This window comes from Myotis davidii, unplaced genomic scaffold (genome assembly GCF_000327345.1).
Source record: "Myotis davidii unplaced genomic scaffold, ASM32734v1 scaffold378, whole genome shotgun sequence".
NCBI lineage: Eukaryota > Metazoa > Chordata > Mammalia > Chiroptera > Vespertilionidae > Myotis > Myotis davidii.
In genome coordinates, this window is record NW_006290631.1 from 2,283,643 (window position 1) to 2,306,272 (window position 22,630).

At 50.5% G+C, this 22,630-nt stretch overlaps 1 protein-coding gene across 1 annotated transcript in view; it reads left to right on the forward strand.

The window, feature by feature from the left end:
• ZBTB7C (zinc finger and BTB domain containing 7C) overlaps positions 1-22,630 on the forward strand; it is a gene marked incomplete at its 3' end in the record, with an annotated part of 214,710 nt that overhangs the window by 81,170 nt on the left and 110,910 nt on the right. The window contains exon 2 of the mRNA XM_015563841.1: positions 4,994-5,055. The remainder of the gene's footprint in view (positions 1-4,993; positions 5,056-22,630) is intronic.

Below are 22,630 nucleotides of genomic sequence, written 5' to 3' on the forward strand. Positions count from 1 at the left end.
GGCTCAGCCCTGGCAACTGCGACGCCTTGCCTCGGCAGCTTTCTTTGGCCTTTGCAGCCGTGTCAACATGCCCCGGCCATGGCAGGCCTGACTTCATTCCAAAGGTCATCTGGAAGGACGTCTGGAAGGTCATTCAGCTGTCCAGTCTAATTAGCATATTACACTAGCATATTACGCTTTTATTATTTTAGATTTGCAGGCCATGCAGGAATAGTTGGGAAAGGCCTCTGAGTCCAAGGGCTTGGCCCGAGCAGGGCTAGCACGCTCGCTGGATGACTCTGAGACAGTCACTCAGCTTCTCTGTGCCTTATCTCCCTGGAGGGAGTCCGCAGGCAGGAACCACACCTCCTCATGTCTGCGTCCCCAGCAGGTAGCAAAGCCCTTGGGCTGCAGCAGGTGCCTGGCAAGTATGTGGGGAAATGCAGACGGTACCTGACTCACAATGGTTTGACTAGGGTTTTTTGACTTGACCGATGGTGTGAAAGTGAGGAACCGGACTTCAGAATTTGAATGTTGATCCTTTCCCGGGCTAGCAATTTGCAAGCGATACTGCTCATAGTGCTGGGCACTGGCACAGCTCCCAGTCAGCCATGATCGCAGGGGTAAAGAACCAATACTCTGCAGTGTGGCATTAAATGCACTTTTAACTGACGATATTTTCAACTTACTATATGTCAGTGGTTCTCAACCTTCCTAATGCCACGACCCTTTAATACAGTTCCTCATGTGTGGTGACCCCCAATTGCATTGTTACAAATTGAACATAATGAAAGCATAGTGATGAATCACAAAAACAATATGTAATTATATATGTGTTTTCCGATGGTCTTAGGCGACCCCTGTGAAAGGGTCGTTCGGCCCCCAAAGGGGTCGCGACCCACAGGTTGAGAACCGCTGCTATACGTTCATCAGATGTAACTCTACATACGTCCTGTGCTTTTTTTCAAGTCATAGAGCATCACACTAATACTAGTGAACATTAACTAATATCACTGCTGACGTTAACATTAGTGTTGTGAGTCGTGCAGCTTTGATTCCAGAGGTGGGGGCATGGTGTTGCTGGGCATACATTTGCAGACAGCGTCCCAGTGCCTGTGTACCCTCAGGGCAGAGAGAAGGAGGGCGAGGCTAGAGAGAAGGAGTATTGGCCTGCACACTCTGGGCGAGGGCTGTCTCTCCCCACGACACGGGCTGCGGCCGGAGCCCTGCAGTCCCTGGAGGCTGCTTCCTTCTCTCCTGGGGAGGGAGTGGGGGCATGAGCAGGTATCTGCCTGCAGAGGTCTGGCCCTTGACAGACAGCATGGACTGGTCCCGGAGCCAGGGGCTGGGGAGACAGAGTCTAGATGATGCCCTTTGGCGCATTCCCAGCCTTTCTCAAGATTCGAGAAAACAAGTTATTAGTCCAGACTGTTCCTTAATGATCTAATGAGAGCGAGGCAGCCAGACGGTCAGGTTGAGAGCCCCTGCCGGGGCCTGGGGAGGCACCTGCAGTCACTAGGGCTCTTTTGCGGGCTGAAGGGGTCAGGAGCTCACACCTTACCTCTCTGGGGGTGGGGGGTGGGCCCAACACCTGGGAGGATGGTTGAGGACAGGGGAGTAGCTGTTAGCCTGGAAGGTTGCTAACTTGACATTCTCACCTCGATTCATAATTTTATTTTTTGTTTAAGTTGGAAGGGCCCTTGGCGTCCACACCCTCCATTTGCGGAGAAGACTAAGGCTCAGAGAGGGGAAGAGGCTTATGCAGAGCTCCCACCCGGCTTTTCCTGTCTCGAAAGCCTGGATCCCACCCCCCACCCCCCCTTTTCTTTTACTTGTTACACTTTTTAAAAAATATATTTTATTGATTTTTTACAGAGAGGAAGGGAGAGGGATAGAGAGTTAGAAACATTGATGAGAGAGAAACATCGATCAGCTGCCTCCAGCACACCCCCGCAATGGGGATGTGCCCGCAACCAAGGTATATGCCCTTGACTGGAATCGAACCTGGGACCCTTGAGTCCGCAGGCTGACGCTCTATCCACTGAGCCAAACTGGTTAGGGCGTTACACTATTTTTTAAGGCTTAAAGAACATTCCAAGAAAAGAATCAGGACCCTGAAAAAAATAATCTATGCTATTCACTTATTTTCACTCGGAGAAGCTATTAGCTCTAATAACCTTTCCAAATTAATAAAATCTGTAAATGCTCGATTGTTTATTGCACACATTGCGTTACACTTCTAAAGGACTGGTGGGAATGCATGCCCATCTGGAGTGCTTAGCTGCAGGGCTCTGCGGCCAGCACTGCTGTGTTCCCCTCCACTCCTGCAGCGGGAGAGCTGTGGTCAGATTCCCTGAGAAAGGGCCGCCCCCAGCAGCCTTGAGCAGCCCACGGAGTGCTCAGCCTTGAGAGAGGGATTGTGGTAGACGAAAATGTAGTGACGATCCTTGACCAGGGTCCTGCTAGGGATTTCTTGGGAGAGAGGTTACTTCCAGACATGAGGACCTAAGCAAGTGTTTTGTTGAGGTCTATGACATTCAGAGAAAGCAGAAGAGGGAGGCATCTAGAAGGCTTGGTAGAAGAGGGACTTGATGGAGGTCCACTAGAAAGAGTAGGATTGCCGGCTGGAGTGGCTCAGTGGTTGAGCATCGACCTATGAACTGGGAGGTCGAAGTTTGATTCCCAGTCAGAGCACCTGCCCAGGTTTCAGGCTCAGTCCTCAGTGTGGGGCATGCAGGAGGCAGCTGATCAGTGATTGTTTCTCATCATTGATATTTCTCTCCCTCTCTCCCTCTCCCTTCCTCTCTGTTATCAATAAAAATAGGGGTTTTTTAAAAGAAAAAGAGTAGGATTAGGTCGGGTGGGGGGCACTGGAAAGGGCTTGTTAGGCAGGGAGCACAGAGTGAGCCAACGGTAACAATGGGGGTACCATTTGCAGCCCACATGCCTGGGGGAGGAGGCAGGCAGAGGACATGGTGAATGGGACTGTTTGGGTACGAGGAGGCCACATTCTGGAGGGTGATGGTGAAGGTGGGCACCAGAGAATTCTGTTTCTCAACCTTTGTCACCTCTGTCTGCGACGATGCTGCACAAGCACCGTGCTTGCCAGCCACGGTCTCCCTGGCCCAGAGCCCTCCTCTCCAGTGTGTCCTTGCGTCCTGGTGACAGTCTCCCTGTCAGAGCTGTGGATGGCTCAGGCCAGTTCGAGAACAGGGTTTGGTGGATATGGACGGAAGTCTTGCAGAGAAACGCTGTGTAGGTTGCACTTCTACTGCAGGGGCATTTTTAAAATTGTAAAATATGCACATAGCAAAAAGATTAAGTTAGCTATATTTAAGTGTACAGTTTAGTGGCATTAAGTACATTCACGTTGTTGTACAATCCTCGCCATGATCCATCTCTAGAACTTTTTCATCTTCCTAGACTGACGCTCTGTACCCATCAAGCCCTAACTCCCTATTCCCCACCCCTGGTAGCCTCTATTTTACTTTCTGACTCTATGAATTTGACTGCTCAGGGACCATATAAGTAAAATCATGTAGTATTTGTCTTTTTGCGTCTGGGTTATTTCACTTCCCATAATGCCCTCCAGATTCATCAATGCTGTAGCGTTTGTCAGAATTTCCTTCCTTTTTAAGGCTGAATAGCATTCCATTGTAGGTATATGGCACCTACATTTTGTTTTGTTTACCCATCCATCCGTCGATGGGCACTTGGGTTACATCCATCTCCTGCTGACTGTGAGCGATGCTGCTATGAACGTGGGTGTGCAAATATCTGTGTAAGTCCCTTGCAGGAGCATTTTGAGCTCTTCCCCAAAATGTGTTTTAGGCTTTCAAATTGTCAGGGCCAATCGCTGGCCCTCACTGCTATCGCTCCACGAGAAGCAGGCTGCCAGTTGGCCGCTGCCCATGTGCGCAGGCTCGTCTGCCTTCAGCGGAGTCATTACCCTCCACCAGGGACGCAGCGTGAAGGCCGGACTCTGGCTCATGTGGCCTTCCCACACCCCCTAAGCTGCTCGGTCTGTGCCTTGGCCAGTGTCAAGGCCTCCTCGCCTTCACGTCTTGTCCTGAAACACATCAGTCATGTGGAATTTGTCCCTCACTAAGGTAGCAAGCGTTTGGTTCTCTCTCTTGGTAAGTCCTTTCTCCCCCTTCTGAAACGTATTAGGCTATAGTTATAAAAGCCAAGGGAATCACTCATGCACTGTTCTCCCTCCTTGTCCTGTACCCCTCCATCCCCCCGGCCCACTTCCCGCAAAAGAAGGACTGAAGGACATCCTTTCATGAAGCATCACTACTTCTGGGCATTAATTGCCTCTGCAGACCCCCAAGTCACTTAAAACACATTAAAGTGGTGACACACTCGGGCAGAAGGCAGGAGGATTCACCGTTGAAGTTGGCATTGTCATTAACTCAAGTCTGTGGTGTCAGCTCCTCCCACACGGAGCATCCTGCCTGGCCTTAGAGCCGACCCTCACAATGTGTTCTCTGGCCTTTGTTGGTTTGTGTCAGCTCTTGAACATTATTTAAATGTAGTTTGGGGCCCATGCATGCAATTACCATTGTGTTATTATTCAGAACCAGATTGTTAAGATTCAGGCAGCTGTACAAGGAGATGCCCTGTGCTGTGAGGTCCAATTTAGGAGGGCCTTCCGAGCTGGCAGCAGGGTTGCTAGGCAACCCCATGCTACAGCAGAGGAGGCCTCACTCCAGAGTGGGAAGAAGCCCAGTGCCTTCAGGGAATTGGAGGCAGTGGTCAATCTGAGACTGGCATGGCGCCGGGGAGGGGGAGGGAGGCGGCATGGATGGAGCCCACGGCCTGGGAGGGGTAGGATCCTGTGGGAAGCCAGGGGCACCCACCCAACTAGCACACGGTGTTCCTGGGAGGGGAGCGTGCTGCTGGGAGTGAGAATGCAGGGAAGGCGCAGAAGCCGGAGGTCAGCCAGGAAACTGCCGAAGGATGCTCAGAGCAGATGCTAATATGCTTCTCCATCCGTTTCTTCTCTTTGCAGGAAATGAGCAGGTTTGCAGAGAAACTACTGGCCTGAAATTTAAGACAAAGGCGTCGTTGCTTGTGAGTATAAATTTTGCTTTTTTAGGTCTGTGGTTTGACAGTGTTCCTGAGGAGTGGGTGGGTTTCCCTGTTTGGGGAAGGAAGCATGACCTGACGGAATTGGCTTTGGGCTCTTCTTCTAGAAGGTGCCTCTGGCTGGGTGGGGCTGGACCAGGATTGTAGGCTTTGAGTGGAAGGCTCATGGTTTGAACCCAACTCTGCCCTCTAAGTGGAGAGCGCTCCCACTGGCTCCTGAGAGAGCATCCTCCCTTGTGGTCGCTGGCACGGCGAGAGCAGGACTCCTCCGGGGATGAGGAAGATGTGCATTTTTTTCACATTGAAGCCACAAACAGTTTGCACAATTCTAAGTTTGGTGCTAGGCTGACCCTATTCAGAATAGTAAATTCTCACATAGGCCCTTTAACAGTGTGTTAAACTAAGAGCAGTCCTATGACCCAAACCTTTCCTTAAGCTGAGAATATCTGGCACTGGCTGGAGCCTCTGAAATACAAGAGAGGCAGCAGCCAGGGCTCTGGGATGGAGCTGCTGTCAGTCCAGTGTAGGGAGGGAGGACATCTGTACATGAGACCATCGAAACACTGTAGGAACGGGCAGACCGTCCCGCTCTGGCTCCCCTGGCACAGGCAGAAATGCTGGTGACAAAGAGCAGTTGGGAAGACTTCCTGGGGAAAGAGGGCCTCAAACGGGGCTGGTGGAGGAGGGAGGAGCGGGCAGAGGCACCAGGGTGGGAGCACCAGTGGCCTTCGAGGAGGCTGTCACAGACTTGGGTCTGATGGGGCGCTGGTGAGGTTAGGCAGGGCCAGGTGGTAAAGGGCTTGGAATGGCTTCATAAATAGTCCATGTGCAAAGAGTCAGGCTGGAATCAAGTGCCCCTCATTTCTGCAAATAAAATTAAGTTTCTGCCAGTTTGTGACTCATGCCATGAATGGGTTTTTCACCTTCCCCAAATTCAAGGTTGTATTTGATGTCACTATATACACTAGATAGATTATAGGAAATTCACATTGGGGATCCTCCCCTATATTTCTCTCTCTCTCTCTCTCTCTCTCTCTCTCCCTCTGCATCCAGATGTGAAAAGCCTGGACCTCCAGACACCGTGATATCAATGATGGAGAGACACACCCTGAGCGCGAGATGGACAGTCACCAGGACAGGTCTCCCTGCATCCACTTGCTTGTCCCCAGAGCAGCTTCTCCCACAGGGAGCTCTGTGATGCTCTGCCCAGAATGAGGGGCAGCTGGAATTTACTCGTTTCACAGAGGTTAATTAATTACTTGTTCCAAGCCACCAGAGGAAGCTAGTCGGTTCTAAATGTCAAGAACCACCACCAGTATTTTCGTTAAGTCGCCAATTGCATCACGCACGACACCGCCTCACCTGGGCCTCACGTGCTCCATCAGGTATTGCCATTGTGCAGGTGATGAAACTGTGGCTCCAAGTAGTTAAACGTTTTGCTCCAGTTCGCTCAGCCAGTAAGTGGTGGAGGTGACGCTCACACGGACTTTCAGACTTTCTGCGGCAGGTAACTGGATATCTGATTACCGGACAGGTCTTCTGGGTCTGCCCTGCCTCCTGCTCCTCATTCTGGGGAGGAAGAGGACTTGTGCGGTCCCGCAAGGGTCTGGTTGGGGAACTCTCTGTTCTGGATGGTCCCTGTTTTGCTCTGCTGGCTTTCGTGGATACATGGTGTCAGCCTGGTGGTCTTTGGCTGGGCAGGAAAGTGATTATGGTTCTGTCCTTGAAGATGGAATATCATGTGTGCTCCTATCACTGGGGGCAACCCTCTGGGAAGACATAGGGGGGCTCCATTTGGAGCCATTGGTGACTGAGTTAGGGTGGATTCCCTGGAAATAGAGCCTGAGACAAGGATTCAGGTGCACTGGATGCATCTAGGGAGAGGTCCAGGGAACACTTGTCAGGGAGAGGAAAGCAGGATAGGGAAGGAGTGGCTGAACAAGGATGGGACAGCGCAGGCCTCTCCTTGGCCTGATCCATGTGCCTTGGACTGCAGATGTCTGTACCGGAGGCAAGGGGGGGCCTCATCTATCCCCTCATTAGCCATCGGGACCCAGGATGGTGCTGCTGACGCAACCTCCAGGCATCATCTTGACCGTGAGAAGGGGCCCGAGTCCATCACAGGTGAAAGTCACTGGGGGAGTGGGTGCCAAGCAGGTGGAGGGGATCTGAGTGGGGCATCTGCTGCATTTGCCACCATGTCTGCGAGCGCCCCTGCTGTGAAGACAACCGAGTGAGCTTTCACCTGACCCGGCAGTAATCTTCCTTCTAATAAGTCTGCATTTTAAAGAGTGGGGGTATTCAAATAGGAATCAATGGTGTCAGAGTCTGTTTTCACTGAAACACTGTGTGCCTTTTAACTAATTTTATTCTTAATACAATACCATGGCTCTGAATTCAAAAGTACAGGAAGTATACTGTGCAGTCTTCTTCACATTGCTTCTGGGATTCTGTGTTACTTTCCAATGATGGTTTATGCATCCCAACAAAGGTGTGGTTAAGAGTTCAATGGTTTGGTGATTCTGGTGCAGAATAGGTCCCCATGAGTCAGCAGCAGCCATGCTATTCCAGAGGGATGGAGCTGAAATGGGCCTTTTCGGTGGAGAGAGAGCAATTCCTTGAGTCAGCTCTCAGTGGAATGTTCAAAATCCATAAAAACTTACAAGCATTTCCAAACTCCTTAACATCTCTATGTAAAAATTGATATCAAAATTGCCAATTATTATTTCCTCATTACGACAAATCACATACGAAGAGCTTGAGATGCTGTGGTACAGCCCTTGAAATTTCCAAACATTTAAAATAATTTTAAACTTCCCTGAATTCACTCTTCATCCAGATTACTGCAGTCCTGCTGCATTTATCACATCATGCCATCTGCATATTGTTCGATGACTTACCGAAATGTGTACTAGTCCCCAAGAGTGTTTAGATCCATGTCAGACCGCGTGAATCTTCACTGTGGTTCCCTTTAATGAAGAGACTGGACTGTAATTGGGAGGTGCTTTCTCATCACAGGGGCGGGGCCATGATGGACAGGCTTCTTTGTTGGGGGAGGTCCGTGTCATAGGAGGTGTCCTAGGAGGTGTCCAGAGTCAAGAGAGCGAGAGAGCGGCTGGATCATCTGTCAGCTGAGTCACACAGGAAATCTACCCCATGTGACAGGCAGGCTTAGGAGGCTCTGAGAGTCTGGTCTGTGCAGCTCCTTGTTATTGCCTTTATGGCCATTTGCCTCCCTTGAAATCCAGACGGGGCTCAGCCTGCGTGCTTATCTTCCCAATTTTGGTTTCCCAGGTTTTGTCTAATGCCTATAAATGTCCACATAGAACTTACTGTGGGACCACATAGACCGGGCATGTATGTTTTTCTCTTGCAAGCGAGCCCCTTGCTTCCAGTTCTCCTTCATGTTGATGCTCTCTCTCAGGTTGCAAGAAAATCCTCTAACTTTGGCTCGACCTGTTCCAGCCCAAGACAGATGTTGGAGGCACTCCCACAAGGCAATGAGGAAAAAAAAATCTCATTTCCGCCCAAGAAATAGAATCATTATCTTGATTGAAATAATATCTTGCCTCAACCTGCAACCAGATAAAGCATCAAATTGGTGGCGTTTTCTTATCGCCACCCAGAGTGTGCAGGACACAGAGTAATGGCCTGTCAGCTGCCGCTGGTGGGGCGGGACTTACACGGCAGGGCCCACAGCTCGTGGCCTGATTTGGGTTACACGATGTCTGGTGCCACGTAGTATGAGTCCATTCAGGACAAATATTATATTCAAAGGGGAAGTTAGTGGAGAGCCTAGAACAGTGTAAGCAATAAAAGCAACTATGATTTTGGTGATTGTTGTTAGTTAGACAGCGTCTCGCAGACGGGCGATTGCAGGAGTGATGAGAAGCAGAGATGTTCACGTCCTTTTAGGATGTGAGTGTCCTGGAACCTGTATCCTAGGCCTGAGCTTCCCAGGACTCCGTCAGAGTAAGGGCGTGACTGGGCTTGAGAAGGCAGACAAGGCCCTAGTTTGGGGTGGAGTACAGGACAGCAGAGGCCAGCAAACCAACATCTTTGGGAAGGAAACAGAAAGAGCGGGGGACAGGGGGGAAGGGGGTCTGGATTCCAGCCCAGGCCCTCCATTTCCACCAGGCAGCTTTGGCTTTTGGGGCTCAGTCTCCTCGTTCAGAGAAAGTAAATGGGGGTGTCAGGAGAATGAGGTGAGGCGATGTTTATGCAAAGTCTAGGATGCTGGCTGTACCCTCAGTCCCCCCTGTGCCCTATCCACTGTGGGAGGAGGCTCTGCTTCATTCTGGGAATGTTTGAGTGCCTATTCTGTGACGGGCACATTCTAACCATTTTGCATGTATTAATTTACTTAATCCTCACAACAATGCTACACATTACAACTTATATTATCCACCTTTTATAAATGAGAAGGAACAGAGGGGCTCAGTAAGTTGCCCTAGTTTACATAGCCGGTAAGTGGTGGAGCTGGGATTTGAAGCCAAGCGGTCTGGTTGGATCACTTGAAAACAAAATAGACTGCATCAAGACTAAATAAAATAGTTACAGCGCACTGGGCTTTCGCCAGACCTTTAACTATAATCCTGTGAGAGGCAGAAACAATTCTAATAGCATCTTTGTAATGTTTCAGGAGGCATAGAGGTGGTTCCTGCAATAGAGGAGGAGGGTGGAATAATATTCTAGCCAAGATTCCTGATCTTGGGCACCTGGAGGCTCAGATCCTCCTTCCCATGGCATCCTGCAAAGCTGCCCCCAGCTGGATGCACACTGGTATGCAGGACTTGTCCCATTTACCCCCTGGCCCACCCCCAGCTTCCCGTAGAATCCTCCTGGGCCCTTGGGCTCTGCTGTCTGTCAAGCCTTCCCCAGAGAAGGAAGCCATCCCTCACACCCCCCAATGCCTGCTTCACTCTCCCTGTGGCTTCAGAACCTTGTTCTCAAGCGGAGACCTGGTCCATCAGTGAGCGTGCCTCATTACCATGGTAATCACCAGCCGAATGGAGGGATTTTATAATACATTTCCATCAGAAATATGAACAGGTGTGCGGGGAAATCGACATGTATCAACAAGATAGGTGTCGGGAGATTAATATGGATTTAGGATTACTCAAGGAAGCAAAAGGAAAAAGAAAGAAGAAATACCTTTGCTTGCAGTCAAGGTCCTGCCAGCCTTACCGCTGACCACTTCCTGCCACACCCACACCTCCCTCCCACCTGGGCCTTGGAACCTTTCACTCACAGTTGTCCTTGCCCGTCCGCCGCCCCCCCCCCTTCTCTTCTTTCTACTGCTTAACCATCTGTCCAATTCCAGCTCCTCCAGGAAGCCCTCTTTGGTCCACTCAGCCCCCAGGCATCTGCCTTCCCTGGCCTTCTGCAGCCCCACACTGGGCCTTGTGTGCCTGGCTCCCCGCCGAGCTAGAAGGCCCCCTGAAGGTCATGCATTCATTGACATAACAACCTGGGCCAGCAGACCCAGACCTGCTGACCCGCTCTTACCAGCTGGGTGCTCGGTCCCACCCATGGTCCTCCAGGACAGCGAGCCGCCAGTGAGCTAAGAAGCTCACCGCTTTCCTTGGGGCCCCATTAGAAACACCACAGTGACACCTCTGGGTGAGTGGAGAGAGCTGAGACCCAGACTGTGCAGTTCCTTCCAGAGGTGAAGGTGGCCAGGGGGTCCATGCAAAGCGCTCTTGATGCCTAAGCCTCAGGGTCCCTGAACCGTCTGGCCCTGGGCCCCCTTCTGAGTCAGTTCTGGCTCTGCAGATGGGAGACCGCACTCCTGGGACCAGGAGAGGCCTCCCCGCCCAGCCAAGGCCACTCTGGGCTCCTTGGGGGAGGGGGTCCAGTGCAGGTTGGAGCCAAGGAAGAAGCAGCCTTGCCTGCTGGGCCCTGACACACGGGCCATCACTTTGTCCCGGGCCGCACGTGTTTCAGGCACAGCAAGTCGGGGTTTCTCTGTCCCTGAAAGGCTTCCTCTTCGCTTTGAAGTAGGACAATGCATCGGAGAGGTTGCCAGACTCCTCTGCTTTTACGCAGATGAATAATAAAGAGCCCAGTCTCTGGGCACTGATATTGAAAATGTGTCCCGCCACGTGTCCCTCCAGCTGAATTAGTTCCTAAAGAGTCGATAACAAAAGGTTTAAACAAAAAAAAAAAAAAGAAAGGCCTTCCTGCACCCACTTTTCTCTCTTTTAATTCCCTTCTTATAATGCTTCTCCATTAACAGCAACTTTAGAAAAACACAGTAACATGAAAAGTAGGGCAAGATGAAATGAAGTTGGAACAGGAAGCAGTGAGCCCAGGAGGAGGCTCGGAGCAGCAGCCCTTCAGCCCTTGCTTTTGTTTTGAGTGTGAATGGCTTCGGGGTGGGTCTCCTCACTGGGCCTGGTGCTGCCTCCCTCCACAGGTGTCTGCTCCAGGCCGGGCTCTGGCTTCAGCCCTTTTTTGTTTTGAGTGTGAATGGCTTCGGGGTGGGTCTCCTCCCTGAGCCTGGTAACACCACCGGCCTCACTGGGCCTGGTGCTGCCTCCCTCCACAGGTGTCTGCTCCAGGCCGGGCTCTGGCAGGAAACACAACATGCAGCCCATGCAAAGTGGGCGATTTGAACAGAGATGGATCCAAAGGCCGGTGCAGGGTGTAAGGCAGCCACAGGACCCAGGGAAGGATCCCCAGCACTGAGTGTGGTGACACCCCCGGGGCTGAAGGGACACGGAGACAGGGTGCTGAAAGCAGAGACAGTGAGGGTGCTGTGGGGGGCCACCCTACCTGGGTTGTGACCTGAGGCACCCCTGAAGATAAGAAGTCCAGGCATAGACATCCGACCTCCACTCTCTCCCTGTCCCTCTCCTGGGGCCCCACTGCTGAGCAGACAGAAAGGAGGGTAGAGGGCAAGGAGCCCAAGGCTGTGGTCTGGAGGGGTCAGCCTCCAGGGCACAGGGTGGAGAGAGGGCTGGAAGGACAAGTGGAGACAATGATATATGCCTCTTCCCCCAATGACAGACCAGGGGTGAAGCGGGAGGCAGTATTCTCATCTGGGCAGACCTGATATAAGGGCCTATTTCAGGGTCCCCCAAGTGCCCCTCCCCAATCTATTTTCCAGGGATCATAGTTTTTACTGGAACAATGCTGTCCTGACTGGTTCCTCTGGGAGAGAGGAGATGGGGCCACAGTGAATCCACACTGTAATGCCACATCCAATCCCTCACCAGGAGGAGGTGAAGGTGGGGACTGGAGTAGCTCCAGCAAGGTGCCAAGGGAGTCCAGGAGGGGGCCTTGAAGGAGGGTGTGAGCTGTGGGGAAAGGACTTTGTAGCTGAGAAAAAATGTAGGTCAGGGCCAAGAGCACAGGGCCCTGAGTTCATCCACCGGAGGCTAGCCCTGGGCTCTTGGCCCTGACCTACACTTTCCTCACCTACCTCGTCCTTTCCCTTCCCTTGCACCCTCCAGCTGCAGTACCCCCATGGCTCTTGGAACTGCAGGCAGCTCTCAGTTCTGCACCCTCCCCCTTCAGGGATTATGCTGATGAGAAGCAAGGCCAGCGTGGTGACAGTACATGGTATCCAGCCCTCTCCATGGCCTGTTCTGAGCTAAGCTCTTGCCAGCATAATCGCTTTTAATTGTCCCACAGCCCCTGAGGTGGGCACAGAGATGAATGTCACTTGTTCAAGGCCACATTGAACCCCTGATTGATTGTGAATCTGTCCCCTGACCTGGCACCTGCCTAGGGTCCCCTGGCCGATGAGAGCCTGCCCTGCAGAGAAGGGAGCATCATTCATTCACAGGGTGTCATGTACATTTCAAACTGTTTTATTTGGGAAAATATTCAACTTGCAGAAAAACTGCAAAAATAAAAATGATACAAAGAATACCCTTATATCCTAGACTTATCTGTGGTTAAACTTTTACCCCATTCCCTTTATCATTTGTGCTCTCTTTTAATTATTCATACACATGTTTTGTTTAAGTGTTCACACACACAGAAATTACCCCCTAACTCCTTCAGTGTTTCCTAAGGATAGGTATATGCTCTTATGTAATCACAGTATGGTTGATCAGTAAATGTAACATTACCACACACTCTCACCTAATTTACCAGTCTACCATCTGTATTCCTATTTCACCAGTTAACCTCGCAATGTCCTTTATAGCGCCTCCGCCTCCAATAACAGGTTCCATCTAGGGCTGGCTGTTGCTTTTAGTTGTTGTGTCTCTGGTCTGTTTTAATCTGGAGCATTTCACCGCCTTTCTTTGTCTTTTAAGACTTTGACATTTTTTAGGAGTACAATGTCTCCTTACGTTTAATAAAATGTCCCTCCTTTTGGGTTTGTCTGAGGTTTCCCTGTCCTTAGACCCAAGTGGTGCGTTCCTGGCCGATTGCATAGGCAATCTTGGTTTCTCATGCAATCCCATCTGCAGGCACTCAGATCATTGGTCCTCATTGGTGATGTTAATTGTGATCTCCCAGGTAAGGTGTTGTCTGATTTCTCCACTATACAATAATTATCTTTTTTCTCCCTTGTAACTAGTTAGAAGTCAATGAGGAGACACTTTAAAATTACTCAAGGACTCTGTTCTTTGTACATGTCCCCCTGGACATACATCATTGATGACTCTGGCCTGATCATTATCAGGATAGTTGCAAAACGATGCTCTTCCAGCTCCAGCACGGCCTCTGTATTTACCAATTGGCCCTTGGCATTCACCTGCAGCCACAGAATCCTATCTAATAAAGACAGAATATGCAAATTGACCATCACAGTGTCACAAAGATGGTGGCACCCATAGCCATAAGATGGCGGCTCCCAGTCCCCTCAGCACCACCAGAGTCCCCCAGTCCTTACAGCCCAGCCGGGGGGAGGCGGGGAGAGGAGAGGCAGGCGCATGGTGCAGCCAGACCCTCCCTCAGCCCCCCAGCCGCCCAGGGCCAGCCTGAGGCGCAGGCAAGCCTTGGATGGTGGCTGCCCAGTTGCTCAGGGCTGCCGAGGCTCAGGTAACCAGGGCCAGCCGAGGCTTGCGCTGCCGGCAGTGGCAGCAGCAGAGGTGTGATGGAGGCATCGCCTTCCCCTGATGGCCGGAACGCCTCCCGCCCCTGAGGGCTCCTGGACTGTGAGAGGGGGCAGGTCGGGCTGAGGGACCCCCCGCCCCCTTCCAGTGCATGAATTTTCATGCACCGGGCCTCCAGTATATTTATATTGTACACAGTATGCATTTACAATCCTGAGCAGTCAGATGTATTTATCTGTCTGATACCTATATGAACCGATGAATTCCTGTTTTCCAGGAGTTTATTATTTTTTTACTGTAGTCAATTGGTGCTTCAATTTTTGCAGATTTGATCCATGGGAACCCCTGCAGGCTGACTCCCATGATACTGATAGGTTGCCATTGCTGTCTTGGAGCACTTTCTTACTTTCTGATGTGACAAGAGTTCGCAGTCTCATCCTTGACCTGCCCAGCACTGGCCTCGCCCTTCTCTGAGGGGTCCTGCTTCCTTTCCGTGGGAATGGTATTAGACCACGCTCTGGGCTCTGAGTATGCACATTGCAGCTGGCTGTCTTTGCTTCTTGGCCCTTCCAGGCAGCAGAACTAGGAAATATGTGCAAGTGTACACATATACATACACATACCTTTCATTCAACATACACATGCATATACACTTACATTTTATATGTTAGGAATCACGAACCCAATTCCAATCTAAGGGTCCTTCTTGTCTTCCCCCAACCCATATTTCTGTGTCCTTCCACAGTGAAAACCCAGACTCCCAAAACCATAAACATATTCACTCATTTGCTTCATCCTGTATTACATTTTAAATACTGTCAGGATTGCTTCACCCATACCACTACAATCAGTAAGCCTTCTTCCCCTCACCCCAACCCACCTGGCTGTGTTCATAAATAACTTGAATTAATCCATCCTTCCTTCGTTTCTCCCTTCCTTCCTTCTTTTCTTGACCTTCCGTGTGGTTATAGTATTTATTTGATATACAGTTAAGTCCTCTTTTTCTCAGGTTGCTTTAAGCTTTAGGTATTTATTTTTCTTTCCCATCTGTATTGATTTACTTTTATTTTTTTTCATAGGCAGAATAGTAACATACTTTCAAAAGTCAAAATTAGCCAAAAGTTATACAAAAGATGTGCCACTCTCTGCTATATTCCTTCTGCCACCCCTCACCCTTGCACGTAGCCAACTTAATTGTTTTATGCTTACACTTCTAGTGCTTTTTGTAAAGACAAGTACATTTTAATATATTTTAAATTATTTTCTTCTTTTTTTATACAAAAGATGGCATCTTATACATGGTTTTTGGTGCTTTGCTTTATGTATCCAATAACTCCTAGGAAACACTCCATCCCAGTTCATAGGGTCTTCCTCATTCTTTTTCAGAGCTGCATAGTACTCCATGTGTGCATACCATAGTTTGTCGCACCACTCTCCTAGGTATGACTGTTTAGGTGGTTTCCTGTAGTTTACACTTACAAATAATGCTGCAACACTTATGCAGCTGTTTCATATACTTGGAAGTATATTTTCAGGGTAAATTCCTGGCAGTGGGATTTCTGGGTTGAAGAGTAAATGTGTATGCAGTTTTGTTAGGTATTGCCAGATACCCCTTTAGGGTTTGCATCCCAACCTGTTTCCTTACAACCTTGCCAACTGAAGGTACTGTCAAGTTTAGAAATTTTTGCCAATCTCATGTATAAAATGGTAGCTCCGTGTAGTGTTAATTCACATTTCTCTTATTAGGAGTGAAGTTGAACATTTTTCATATGTCTTAGGATAATTTTTATGTTCCTCGTGTGAATTGCCCATCCTTTGGCCCATTTTTTTATTGCCCACTTTTGAGTTTTTGGTTCTTTGTCCCTCAATTCTTAAGAGCTGTTTCATAGACTAGTGATATTAACCCTTTCTCTATGATATATGTGGCAAATATTTTCTCCCCATCTATCATTTACCTTTCATAAAATCTTTTTATGTAGTCAAATTCATCAGTCTTTTATTTTATGGCCTCTGGATTTTCAATCACAGCTAGAAAGCCTTTTCTTACACCCAGGTTATAGAAACACTCAGCCACGTGGAAACATCATTTTTAATGGTAATATTTCACTGAAAAGATAAACCATCATTTTTATATAGATTCTAGAAGATGAATTGGCGTTCTGGGGCAAAGGGCAGGGGAGGGGAAGCAAGTTCCAAGGTGGGAGGTCTGAAAGCCCTGAGCCCAGCTGTTCCCAGGATGGGGACAGAGGCATGTCATCTCTGCCCTGAAAGATGGATACTCCTGTAAGGAATTCAATTTGTCCCTGTGCCACAGCCCAGTGACGGGACCCAGGGAGGGCTGTAGGCACTTCAGAGGATGGACATTGGGGCAGGTCTGGGGCTCAGGTGGGGAAAATGAGGCACGCAGGGCAAATTTAAGGAGGCCTCACTCTCAGGGTCATGCAAGTGCCTGGTTGGCACCTTCTTCAAATGTGCTCCCTTGCGGCCTCACTTGCCTCCTCCTGGTCCTGGTCCTTGTTTGTGGAGAAGTAGAAACAGAGCCAGGGTTTGAGGAAAGGAGGAAATTAAATGGATGGGTGAAGGGGGAGGTATTGTCGGTCAGGCACTGAGCATGGTGGGAGGAGCACATTCTGTCCATCAAGGCACTGGCCCAGTTGGCGAGTGGAGAGATGGGGTGAGGAGGAGTCCGGATTTCATCCTGGAGGTGGTAGGGAACCACTTCAGGACTTTAAGAAATTCTGTCCAATTTGGGGAATTGGAGAGAGGACTCTTCCCAGGGCTGGTGTCTAGATTAAACATGATAATCAATATAAACATTGTCAGTTGCATAAGGCCTGGCATGGAGTGGAAGCTCAATAAACGTTAGTTTCCTGTATTTTGAGGGAATTTGCTGATTTTCTTAATTAGGTGTCAGGTCTATGCCCTTGACCCAGTGGGAGTCACGATGTAGGAGTAGGAAATTGTAACAAAACTTGGAGTAGACTAACCGTTCTCTGCCGTGGGAAGAGGAGAGGCTTTGTGCAAGACATAAGAAAGTTAGAGCTGGAAGGCAGCGTCGAGGTGCCCATTTTACAGAAATGGAAACTAGGCCCAGGAAGGGTTCCCAGTATGTTAGTGATTCACAGTGGGTTAATGTTTGTGCTTCCATTAGTCTTCTTAGGAGCGATATGGATGCTGGCTTCTCCCTCCCCCTGCCCCGGCCCTGGAAAGCACAGGTGATCGTGTGCCTCTCCCCAACCTTCCAACAGCCTTGCCAGTGTCTCCTCCCTGAGCCACGCTGACTGTGAAGGAGACAAAGCAAATACCTAGAAGGAGGCAGGAGGCAGGATGGAGAGAGAGCAGCAAGCCCACTGGTCCGGCTCCACCCCAGGCCACACCCCTGAGGGAGGAGCCTCTGAAGGACCCAGACCTGTCATTTCCCTCCTGTTCTCAGCAATGGACAGGTAAAGGCCATTCCCTGTGCCCCTGTGTGTCAAGTCAATCAAGTTTGTGGGGAAAATAATAAGCCTGCAGTCATGTGGCCAAGCTCGTCCTTCAGATCTCATGTATCTGCCTCTGTCCCCAGCTCCGCTGATTGAGGCCAGGAGGCGGCTGACTCTCCCAGAGCGCATTTGAGGAGGGAGGCCTGGGGATGCCTATATGGCTCCCCACTCCCACCTCTCACACCAGGAGGGCCTCCCCGCCTGCCCCCTGCAGCCTAAAGCTCTCACTGGGAGAACTGAATGATCCTGGAGCCGAGTCCCAGAGGGCACCAGCCCTACCTCCCCTCCAACCCCCTACTCTGCTGGGCTGGTGTAAGTGGCCGCCTCATGACCTGCATCATGAAATTTAAGGGGTAGTCGTGAATGAGACTGCCTTTCAGTCTAAACTACATAGAGCTGGGGCTACTTTTCATTCAGCTTTGAATCCCCCAAATGCTGAGCACAGCCCATCGGTGATGACTGAGTTGCTGTAATAGAGGGACTGCAGTCTTTAGAGACAGGAAGGACCAAGCTTGAACTCTGGCTGGACACTTAACCTGTCTGACCTCTATTTCCTCATCCATTAAATGGGATGATCATATCTGCCTTGCAGGGCTATTGCATCAGATAAGTAGGCAGCCTGTCCAGCACGGAGCCTGATACCCAATTGGCACAAGTCCATTCATTCACAGCTACTGTGTGCCTAGTAGTGTCCGGCTGCGGGGCAGCCAGAGGGCAACAAGCTAAGACTCCAGCCTGTTCTGCACACCGATGTGGAGAGCCCACTCTGTCCAGGTCGTGCTGAGGCTGGGACTGGGGTGATGGATACGGCATCCCGCCTTCAAGGCATTAACCTCATTCCAATCATAGGGACAGTGGGTTTTCCAGGTCCTTCCCAGCTGCACAGCTGCTGAGACCAGCTCCCAGAGTTTGGTGGTGGATGATGTGTGCGGAATTCCTCACGGAGTGGAGGGCCTGGCCTGGGTGGGGAAGTGCGAGCTGGGAGGGAGAGGGGACTCACAGAGGGCTGGTTCCTGATCTCATATTGCTCCTGATGTGCCACACCCATCGCTCTCCTGAGATGGGGGGGAGAGGGCTAGAGCAGGCCCGTTTCCTCCTCTGGGGAAACGAAGTGTCGGCCAATCTGGGGAAGAAGCCAGGACATCTGCTTTGTCCTGCCTTCAGAGCCAGCCCAGAGCGCTGCGAGCCAGGGGCCCACCAGCACAGGCAGGACATTATTATAATTATAAGGGAAAACAGGTGTAAAGTGGGACTTTCCTGGCAACATAAAACTTCAGGAGCCAATGTAATTGCCTATAATTTCTCCTCTCCATTTTGTCCCTGATAAAAAGAAAGAAAACCTCACACCCCCCTCCAGGGAATTAACGAGTTGTGTGGCCCTTGGGATATCACGTCACCTTTCCGACTCCTGGCTTCCTCACCCACAAACTTCATTCCTTCGTTTTGTGCCTCCCATGTGCAAGGCAGTGTGTCAGGTACTGGAAGTGCAGAAGTGACCATGGCAGGACCCGGGCATGAGTCCAGCACTCTCAGCCTCTGGGGTCCCCGCCCTGCCAGACACACAACTGCAGCCCATGAAGATGTGGTCTGGTTTGGGAGCTGAGCAAACAGTTAAGGAACAGCAGGGCACGGCTCTCTCTGAAAGATGTCCATCAGTACAGATAAGGACAAGGAAAGAAGACGGGGAGGTGGGGAGCATGTGCCCCTTTTACGGAAAAGGAGTCTGGACTCAGAGCTGGGTACTGTGCTCAGTGGCATCCAGCCAGGAGGTGGTAGAGTTGAGGTTCGACCCCAAAGCTGCCTCACTATCAAGTCTGTGCTCTCTCCTTACCCCTCCCCTTTCTCATGTCTCACCCTTGCTTATCTCCCCTACTCATCCCCATGCAGCCATCTGGCCAGCAGACTCTGTGACATAGATAGCCCCCCACAGAGACAGGGCCAGAGCCCAGCCAGGACCACCTGTAACACTCACCAAGGGCTGTGGGGCGGGGTGGGGGAGGGTCTTAGCTCAGCCATGTCCCTTCCATGCTCTCAGGTTCCACAGCTGGGAAGTGGACCCGATAAAACTGCTCTTTCTAATCTTCCAGCATGGAGAGGGTGTGATAAACATTCTAGAACTCAGAGGAGGGGAAGCTAGGAGATGCCACTTTTACACTTGATGCAGAAGATAAGAGACCAATAAATACCATTCTTTAGGCACCTGCCATTAGAATCTTAACTAGCACACTGTCCCAGGTAGAGAAAATGATTTGACTGGGGTCTCACAGGACAAGACGAGTAGATCTCAGGTCTTCTACCTCTTTCATCTAGTGCCTTTCCTCTGAATATCAGCCACCCTCACTTCTTCATAGCACCTAACAGTTGGTTTTATGTTTTAAAAAAATCATTAGTGAGAATGAGCAGTTTACATAATTTTAGTGGACCTTTATACTTCATGTTTTTCCTTATTGATTTATAGGAGCTCTTTGTATATGATAGATTTAAACCGATGTCTCTTAAATAAAACAACAATATTTTCTCCCAGTCTGTTGACTTTTAAGGTGGATTAATGTGGTAACTTGGTCATATAAAACTTTTTTATCTTGTAATCAAACCCATCACTATTTTTCTTTTATCTCATGGGGGTTGTGTCATGTTTAGAAAAACCTGCAAATTGACCACATATTTGTCAAAAAAACAAAATAATGTTGCCAGAGTTGCAGGATCTGAAAGCTTTAGCGCTGAGATCCAAGGAGATTGTCTTGCATGAGCAAACGTTTCTGAGGGCTTCTTTGCAGGGAGCCTCTGACCAGGAGGCCCAGGATAGCTGTTGACCAGCCCAGCCTTCATGCTGGACGCCTCACAGAGCACCCCAGCTTCTGGCCAGGCTCTGCCCTTTGCTCCCACAGGTGAAGACCCAGCTGGGAAGCTCAGTGAAGGGAACACTGACCGTTGAATTCTCAGAGTGTGTTTACCTGGTCACCGAGGCCATATCAAGGCTGGGGACATTTTTTCCCCCTTTTGGTAGCCCTGTCCTCCTCCCCCCTCTCCTTCCCGCATTCTAAAAGGAATCTGAAAATCTACTAGGACTGGATTATGCGGGCGGGCACCTCTATCTGACTGTTGTTGCTTTTATGGGAAACTTTTCATGGAGCCGAATACAGAAAATTACCTTTTTAAACATACCATTCAATGTCATTTTATAAGATCTGCAGTAATTGCCCCAGCATCTTCTCAAAGGAACCTTGAAATCCAGTGGCTGCTGTGTGATAAAAGAAGCGGGAAGCTTGGGTAACCAGCAAAGCACTATTAATCCTGTGGGGGCTCATCCTTACTAATTCATTGTTTCTGGCAAGAGGGAGAACAATTGCTTTGCAACGCTCCTTGGAGGGACCCAGAGTCTATTGGCGCAACCTAGCAGCGCAGTGGCTGTACTTCACACCCAAATAAGCAATGCAAGCCTTTGGAGTCCGCATATCACAGGGCCACATACTTTCATGGTGCATTTTTCTTTGGGGGGGGGGCGGGGAGCAGGGCTGAGTAGTGGCCAATTCCAAAGAAAAGAGGCAAGAAATGGAGACTCCAGTAAGGGAGCAGCTGGCGAGGGGAAGGAGCTGGACCGAAGACTTGGAATAGCTGGTTCTGGTGCCAAGGGTGAAAAGGGCAGAGGAAATGGGTAGGCTGGGGCCGTGGGAGGAGCAGCCGACTGGGAGGGGAAATGAGGGTGGGTGTGCGGCTGTGGCTTGGAGATGGCTCGTCCATGGAAAGTTTTCAAAGTGGAGACTCAGGAGTGGGCGGGAGGCCTGTGAGGGTGGAGGAAGGGTCTGGACTTTGCCTCTGGCCAAGGCGGGACCGGACACAGGGCTACTACGCCCGGATGGCCACTGTGCAGAAAGCGGGCACAGGCTGCTCAGGTGGAAGGGTGGGCTGGGGTTCAGCTGGCAGAGAGAGGCTGGGCTTAAACAGGGTGGGGCTGGGCTCGGCCCTGGGCTTACTGCAGAGGAACCCCCTGAAGAAGGAGGAAGAGGCCAGGGCTGGGGTTTGGGGAGCGGGACCCCGCATTAGAAGCTCCCCCCCCTCCCCATTCAGGAAGGACAATGCTACTGAGCCACCGCCTTGCTCAGTGTGCAGGTGCCCAGTTAGTGTCGGTAGCTTCATTGGCTGAGTCCTAAGTAATTTGTTTCCATGTGGACAGCAGCTTCCACGGCCACTTCAGCAAAACCATCACCAAGTACTAGTATTTAAGGCACCTACTGGGTACTGTGTTCTAGATAAGACTATGCATAAAAGACACGACAAGTGAGGTGCAGTAAGCAAAAAGAGCAAATATGGCCCTGCCCGGGTTGGCTCAGTAGATAGAGCGTTGGCCTGTGGACTGAAGGGCCCTGGGTTTGATTCCGGTCAAGGGCACATGCCCGGGTTGCGGGTTTAACCCCCAGTAGAAGGCGTGCAGGAGGCAGCCAATCAATGATTCTCTCTCATTGTTGATGTTTCTATCTCTCTCTCCCTCTCCCTTCCTCTCTGAAATCAATAAAAATATATTTTTTAAAAGAGAAAATATGAAACCATAGCACTGAGCAGCCCCTCCCTCTCTCAGAGCCAGCTAGCATCCTAGAATCTCAGCCCCTCTCTTACTCTTGGCAGCGCTGACTACTAAAAGGAACATGGTGAAGTGGGTGGAGCGTCACTGGGAGTCAGAGAGGGACTCCCGGCTCAGCTCAGTGTCCTGGCCTCCTGGTCCTCATGTCTAGAGCGCGTTCAGCGTGGCCCGGCCCCACGTGCCTTGCAGGGCTGTGGGAACAATGCCTTACACTTGGGGCTTTGGTTGCTGTTCACACAATGCCTTACCTGCCCCGCCTGCCTCCTGACCTGCAGCGGGCAGCAGTGAGGAGCATGTGGAGGCTTCCTTATCCTGGCTGTTCCCACCCACATGCTCTGTCCTCTGCACAGAGCCCTGGCAGAAAGCCGTTGTTAGGACGTTTCCTTTCGTAGGGAAGGAACCAGGCTGAGAGAGGTTAAGTGCTGTGTCCAAGGACACACATCCCGCTTGGGCTGGCGGAGAAGAGACAGAAGTCTTCCCCTGCC